The sequence below is a fragment of the Prosopis cineraria genome, unplaced genomic scaffold, assembly GCF_029017545.1.
Source record: "Prosopis cineraria cultivar Desert tree isolate PC_DT_omini unplaced genomic scaffold, ASM2901754v1 PC11, whole genome shotgun sequence".
Classification (NCBI taxonomy): Eukaryota; Viridiplantae; Streptophyta; class Magnoliopsida; order Fabales; family Fabaceae; genus Prosopis; species Prosopis cineraria.
Window position 1 is genome coordinate 45,529,066 of NW_026555342.1, and position 7,396 is coordinate 45,536,461.

At 28.5% G+C, this 7,396-nt stretch overlaps 1 pseudogene; it reads left to right on the top strand.

Annotated features, from left to right (window-relative positions):
- Nucleotides 1-6,377, top strand: LOC129284848 (GDSL esterase/lipase At5g45960-like; annotated as a pseudogene).
- Nucleotides 6,378-7,396: the final 1,019 nt, after the last annotated feature.

The window sequence follows — 7,396 nt, forward strand, 5'->3', positions numbered from 1 at the left end:
CTCCTCATAGCCTCAACATAATGAGAGAAAACATGAAAACCTATGTAGATACTCATGTTTGGTTGACTCTTAAAATGAAGCTTCTCACTATTGGTTGCTTGCTGCTATGTTCGATGGCAAGATTAGTTGAGTGTTCAAGCAACAATGTGCCGTCAGACTCAGGTCTTTACGTATTTGGAGACTCGACTGTAGACCCAGGAAACAACAACTACATCATCGGCACAGCTTTAAAGAGCAATTTCCCTCCCTATGGTAGAGACTTTCCCAACCAAGTGCCTCTGGAAGATTCACCAATGGCAAGCTTGCCACTGATTACATTGGTATGTATTCAGTTTTCATCACTATTCCCCACCCCACTTCTTTTCTCTCAGTGAAAATTAAAGCTTCTGCCATATGGTATTACATGATTATTTCAAATTCACGCAATGTCTCAAATGGGGAAGAATTTTTTTTGTAATTCATAAGATTCACACCAGAGATCTTATTAAGAGATATATATATATATATATATATCAAGTTCCTTTTTGTAGTGAACCCCCAGTATCCAAAGTCACATATATTTGGCTTTGGCTAATTTGAATTCGACCTAAGTTTGAGCTCAATTGGAGGTAACTCCTAAATATATTGTCTGCATTCACAGGGGCTCGAACTCGAGACACTGTGTTAAAACTTGTATAGCCATTTTTACTAGGACTTGCATTGGTCATATTAAATTCTTTTCACTCAACCCATTGTCTCTCTCTCTCATTATATATATATATATATATGGATATTTACCTGAAAGTAGTAAGAGATAGATTATGTATTTCACGTGAGTGATGAGCTGTCTGCTGTATATAATGAACAAGTTTATGCATTAGCGGATCTGTGTGTGCAGCTTCTTATGCAGGTCTGAAAGAATTTCTACCACCTTACTTGGACCCAAAGCTTGATATGCAGGAGCTTATGACTGGAGTTAGTTTTGCTTCTGCTGGTTCTGGCCTCGATCCTCTAACTCCAGCCATCTCAGTACTTTCCCTCTCTCTCTCTCTCTCTCTCTCTCTCACGTTCTGATATCACTGAATATGTATTATGTATAGTTGACAGGAGATTGGGCTCCATTTGTAGCAAATATATGTCATCTTTACATTAGACAATGAAATTAAAGACATTCAGACGAAAGAATACATAAATACATATGATTCAAATAACATAGAATACACACAATCATCTATAGAACATAAAAATATCAATGAATATTTGTATTGTTGGGTATAGATCTCCAAAAGGAGTACGTGAGTTTAAGTTTTTTTGATTTAGTTATATAACCGAGTGAGATTTAAGTATTGTTAGACTCAATTGAGAGTAGTTCTTACTAAAATATTTTTGTCATTCATATGTAGCGACGGATGTAAGGATGGGCCACAAGGGTGTCCCCCCCTCCCCACCTCCCAACACATAAATATTTATTTTCTTCTAAGTATTGAAGCCCTTTATTAAAAGTTGATTATAAAAATTTGTAGTTAAATCTTGCCCCTCATGAGTAACAGAAGAAAACTTGGCCTCCATAAAATAATCCTAGATCTGTCACTGTTTACATAGATTCAAGCTCGAGAACTCATACTTAAGCGACCATAACTTCTTCTAATGGACCAGTGCCTATTTAAAAAATGTAATCACATATCAAAGCAATAACTTTATAAGCCCCATGCCTAACTTACGCTTGGGAAAAAATAAAAATTAGCCGACATGAAAGTGACTTTTTTTTTCTGATTAATTATTTCAGAATGTAATCGCAATACCAAAGCAATTACAATATTTCAGAGAATACAAGAAGAGATTAGAGAGTGTGGTTGGAAGAGAGAGAACAGAAAATCACATTCAGAAGTCAGCATTTGTGATCAGCGCAGCAACAAATGACTTCGTGGTTAATTATTTTTTGGTCCCAATTCGAAGACAAAGTTACAGTGTCCTCACCTACCAGCAATTCTTAATTCATCAACTCAAAAACTTCGTACAGGTTTGCTCCCATACACTCACATGATGCATGCTAGATATCTGCATATATTATGTGTGCGTGTGTACGTAGATGCAGAAATAATTTTATGTGAAGGAGAGGGGGGAAAAAAGCCAGAGGTTCCAATGAATTCGTATATGTGAAACCCATTAACTAGACAAGTTTAAGTGCGATAGCTACGTTGTGTCTCCATATATATATATATATATATATATAATGTGCAGAAAGTTAACTCTTTTCTCCAAAAGATGATGCCATGTGAATCAAATTATGAGATCTTTTAGATTTCAAAGGTATACATCTTATATAGAATTTTAAACTGAAATATTCAATGTTTATAATTAAATATTTATAGTCTGAATAATTTTAATTTAGTCATTATAAATTTTTTTATGTTTTCCTCATATTTTTCATGTCTATGATTTAATTTTATTTTCTTATATGATTTTCATCGTTTTCATTATCATGAACCATATTAATTCAAAGTATTATTAATATAATAAGTTATATCAACAAAATGTAACAAATATAAATTCAAAAATTCAAATTATGAATAAAATAAAAACTTCATTAATTTCAAGGGTTCAATTATAAAATTTTAAATTATTGAGAAGAAATTAAAATGACACGGAATTATATGAATAAAAAATATAATTTTTAGATATATTCTTATTTAAATGAGCTCAAAAATTTGTTTTGGTATTTTATATATCTTTGTTGTTCCTTCTTGACAAGGTATATTAATATTGTAATAATTCTTTCCCGTACGAGAAAACATATTCCAGAATGCTTCTCGTATATAACCACAGGGAACAACCTATAATAAATTATTAAGATTATTTGAGGCACAAAATAAGAAAAACAATATATATATATATATATATGTATGTATATGTATATATGTATATATAATATTGTGTGGACAAAGATAGTTCAATATAGGAGACGACAACACTGCATGTATACGTGTTGTTACTGTCATTATTAACTGTAAAGTAGGCTCATGAAGGACCCTGGCAGACCCACCCATTAATGTTATCAATTAAAGGTGAAATTTTCACGTACTGACGCACACAGATTTAAAGGGAAAACATCAATATTTTTCCTATTTTCTCACTGTTTTTTTAAATTTTTATTTCGGTGTTATAAGTCAAAAATTAATTATAATTATGTCTTTGAAATTTAAATAAAAATTATATTAGTCCATTTTATATTTTATTTATGTTAAATGGTTTAACAAATATGTGATTGATCAATATGTACACACTGTTAAATCACGTATTTTTTTCATCAGTACACACCTACGAATACCAAACATAAAAAATATCTACCACACACTGTTCAAATATCATAAATATACTGTAACTTATTAAAATTACCCCTTTTGTGTTCTTTCATATTTGATAACTATTTCTATTCTATTATATGCTATCCTCATATATCATCACTGTCTTGCTCTCATACAATTAGTAACATAAACTTTCCTCGACATAATTAATAACATGAGATTAAGTTCCTTAAGCACATATCCTTGTTAATTGAACAAAGTTTAGAAAAAGACATGTTATTTATATGATTTATAAATATTACAATTTATCATGTACGTACAGTATTTATGTTTTACACTGATTGATTCAGGATTTGTAATTACATTCGTATCTGTGCATTAAATAAAGTCTGATATGAGTCATTATATATTTATTACTCCTTTTATTTTAAATTAGAAGATATTTTTAGATAAAATCTTACATACCAATAAAGCTTATTAAATATACTTTACAATCTTATATTTTCAAGATAAAAATATAAACTTTTAAAAATATTCTTTATTTAATATTTTATTGATGAAAGAATATTGAAAAAGAGAATATATAGCAAGAGTAATTTTAAAAAAGTATCATTAATAAAAATTTATTTTTATTAAAGTATCTTATATTTTAAAACACTAAATCTTTTCTAAAGACGTCTTATAATTTAGAATGGAAAGAGTATTTATGAACAATATGAATTGTTATATATTTTATATTTTTTTAAGTTAAGGACACATTTTGATAAACATATACTTGAACTTATTTATAATTAAAGGTCATGAAACTGAAGCGTAAATTTTAGAATGTTAAAGTAATATTTTTCTATATTTTATTTTTCTATTAATTGACATTGATGATATTAATTATATTCAGGAATTGCTGGAAGAAGGTGCAAGAGAAATTGCAGTGGTTGGGCTTCCTCCAATGGGATGCTTGCCAGCTATGATAACTCTGAACAGCTCCGGTGATGAGGAAAGGGACTGCATCGATAAGTATTCCAAAGTTGCAAGAGATTACAACCAAATGCTTCAACATGAATTACAGTTCATGCAAAACCATTTCTCTAATTCTGGTGCTCATTTCTACTACGTTGACATTTATGGCCCTTTAGCTGACATGATCCAAGCTCCTCATAAATATGGTTAGTACTGCACCACAACTTGCTCTTTCCTTCACAATATTATACTCTTTTATTTTAAATTATAAGATATTTTAAGATAAAATTTTACATACTAATAAAGTTTATTAAATATGCTTTACAATTTTATTTTTTAAGATAAAAATATAAATTTTCAAAAATACCTTTCATTTAATACTCTATTGATAAAAGAACATTGAAGATAGAGAATACATGGAGAGGGTAATATTAGAAAAACATAATTAATAAAACCTTATTTTTATTAAAGCATCTTATATTTTAGAATACTAAATTTTTCCTAAAAGTATCTTATAATTTAGGATAGGGGAGTACTATATATTATTCAGCACTCTCTCTTTTAAAAATATAAGACATCTTTAATTAAATTACATTATATTTCTAATACGTTAGTTAATTATCTTTAAATTAACATCGTATTTTCATATCTACCCTCTTAAATAGGTGGTCTTACTTAGGGGAAAAGAATTAAGTGATTTATTTATTTATTAAGGATATTTTAAAAAATTATTAATTACACATTGAAAAACTAAAAATGTCCTATATTTTTTAATATCCAGCCTAAAAAAATGTCTTATATTTTGTGACAGAAAAAATACATACTATGTTTCTTGTTTAAAATTATGATATAGTATAGATCATGAAATTTTTTAATTAATATGAAATATTATTATGCTCTCATTTAAGCTTTATAGAAGAGAAACGTGATAGGTGAAAAGAAGAGAGAATGAAATATATATATATATATATATATGTATACACTCCCTCCATCTCTATATACAAGAGAAAAAACTGTATTATATAATTTAAAAAATAATTAATTATAATAATTATGCTTGAAAATAAAAAAATTGGATTAAAATTCCTTATGTTAATTAACATAATTATGCTTTCTTGTTAATGTAAATTATGACGAATGATTTAGAAAATGTATAATAAATGCTTATAAAAATGAGTGATTTTGCTTATAAAAGAATACAAATGAAAAGTGATAGTTTCTCTAACAATAAAAAATGGAAGGAGTATATATTGTCAATTGAGATTTTTTTACATACTCTAGTTAATTATTAAATTAGGGTATAAATTGAAAAAAAAATTGACCAGGTTTTGGATTTAAAAAAAAATATTGGAGCAGAAAGAGTAAGATGTAGAAAAAAAATGGTATAATGTTGTTTCAATACATAAATTAGGGATGATATAACTTTTAGTCTCAATTTTTTTTTCAGTTATTAATTTAGTCATTTAACTTTGACTTAATACAATCTAGTCTTCTTATAATTTATTGAGTTAAAAAATTATAGAGATTAAGTTGTATTGAGTCTAAAAACTATGAAAATTGAATTGTTCAAAGTCAAGAAACTATAAGGATTGAATTGTTTCAAGTCAAATTTTTAATACTAAATCAATAATTAAGGAAAATTCAAGGAACTAAAATTGCTTTTTTTCACCCGTAAATTGTATTTTTTTTATAATTGATTTTTTGTTCTTGTTGCGATATATGGACAGGGTTTGAAGTGGTAAATGATGGATGTTGTGGGAGTGGCTACATTGAAACATCATATTTGTGTAATGAGAAATCACCTGTGTGTTCTGATTCTTCAAAGTATGTGTTCTGGGATTCTCTTCACCCCACAGATATGGCTTATCGCTACATCTTCTTGGCTGCTAAACCCACCGTTGACTTGATCGTCAAACATATCCAACAACGCTAATACACTTTCTTGGCTTACATATTATATATACGATTATATATATATATATATATATAGCTTCTAATTCCCAGCTTGCTTCCAACAATATAGATGTATTTTTCTCTCTCTCGTTCTTTGTGGCTGGCTTATGGCTTGTAATGTTCGAGATGAGCCCTTATGGAAGTGGTTTGAATGTATTTAATAAAGATATTATAAGAAATGTTGTGTAATTTCTATTATTGGTGACAGAATAAGGTAGGTCGTATTTGTAACTACACGGGAGATTGGGTTCCATTTGAAGTAAATACACCAGCTGTACAGGGGCAATGAAATATATTCAGGCATAAGAATAAAGGGAAATCGTTGGCAAGGATCTCCAAAAAAATTTATTATGAAAAGGACTAAATAATTTTTTTTAAAATTAAAAGGGCATGCAAGTACTAATAACTTGAGGTTATAAACGAGAACGAACCTGTGACCCTTCCCTTATTAAGGAGCTTACACATTGCATGTTATTAAGTTACAGGGCCATTTGACAAGGATCAAATAAATGATTTTGCATTTGGGTAGGAAGAACCAAAATATAATTAAAACTTGTTACACAAAAATACGACTACCCTTGATACATGCAGCCACTACGCCATCATAGACTTCTAGCTATGTAGAGTTCAAAATTAATATATGTTGTCAATTTAATTTTTTTTTCCCCAATTATTTACTTGTCTTAGCAAACGTGAATCGTTAATTAACAACTATCTATGAACATTTAACAAAAACACACATGTTAATTAACAGTTCAAAACTTTAATAAAGTTGGTTGTGAAAAAGTATAAGTGTAAAACCAGTTTCAACAATCATACATTTATTAATTAATAAATATATATCTGTGTGCGCGCGCGCATTTAACAAGCACGGGTTTATTAATTAATTAACAACTTAAAAATTGTCAAATTTTTGAACTTTTTAATTAACACATGCTTGTTTGTTAAATGCACATAACTACTTGTTAATTGATGAATATATGCTTGTTGAAATAGGTCCTACACTTATCCTTTTCCATAAAGTTTTATTAGATTTTGAATTTATTAATTAACACTTTATTTCTTATTAAATGCACATGGATATACGTGTTCGTTAATAAATGCACACTTGGTTGAAATAGATCTTACATTTATTCCTTCTCACAACGAGCTTTAAGAGATTGTTGAACTTGTTAAGTAACACAAGTTGCTTGTTAAATATA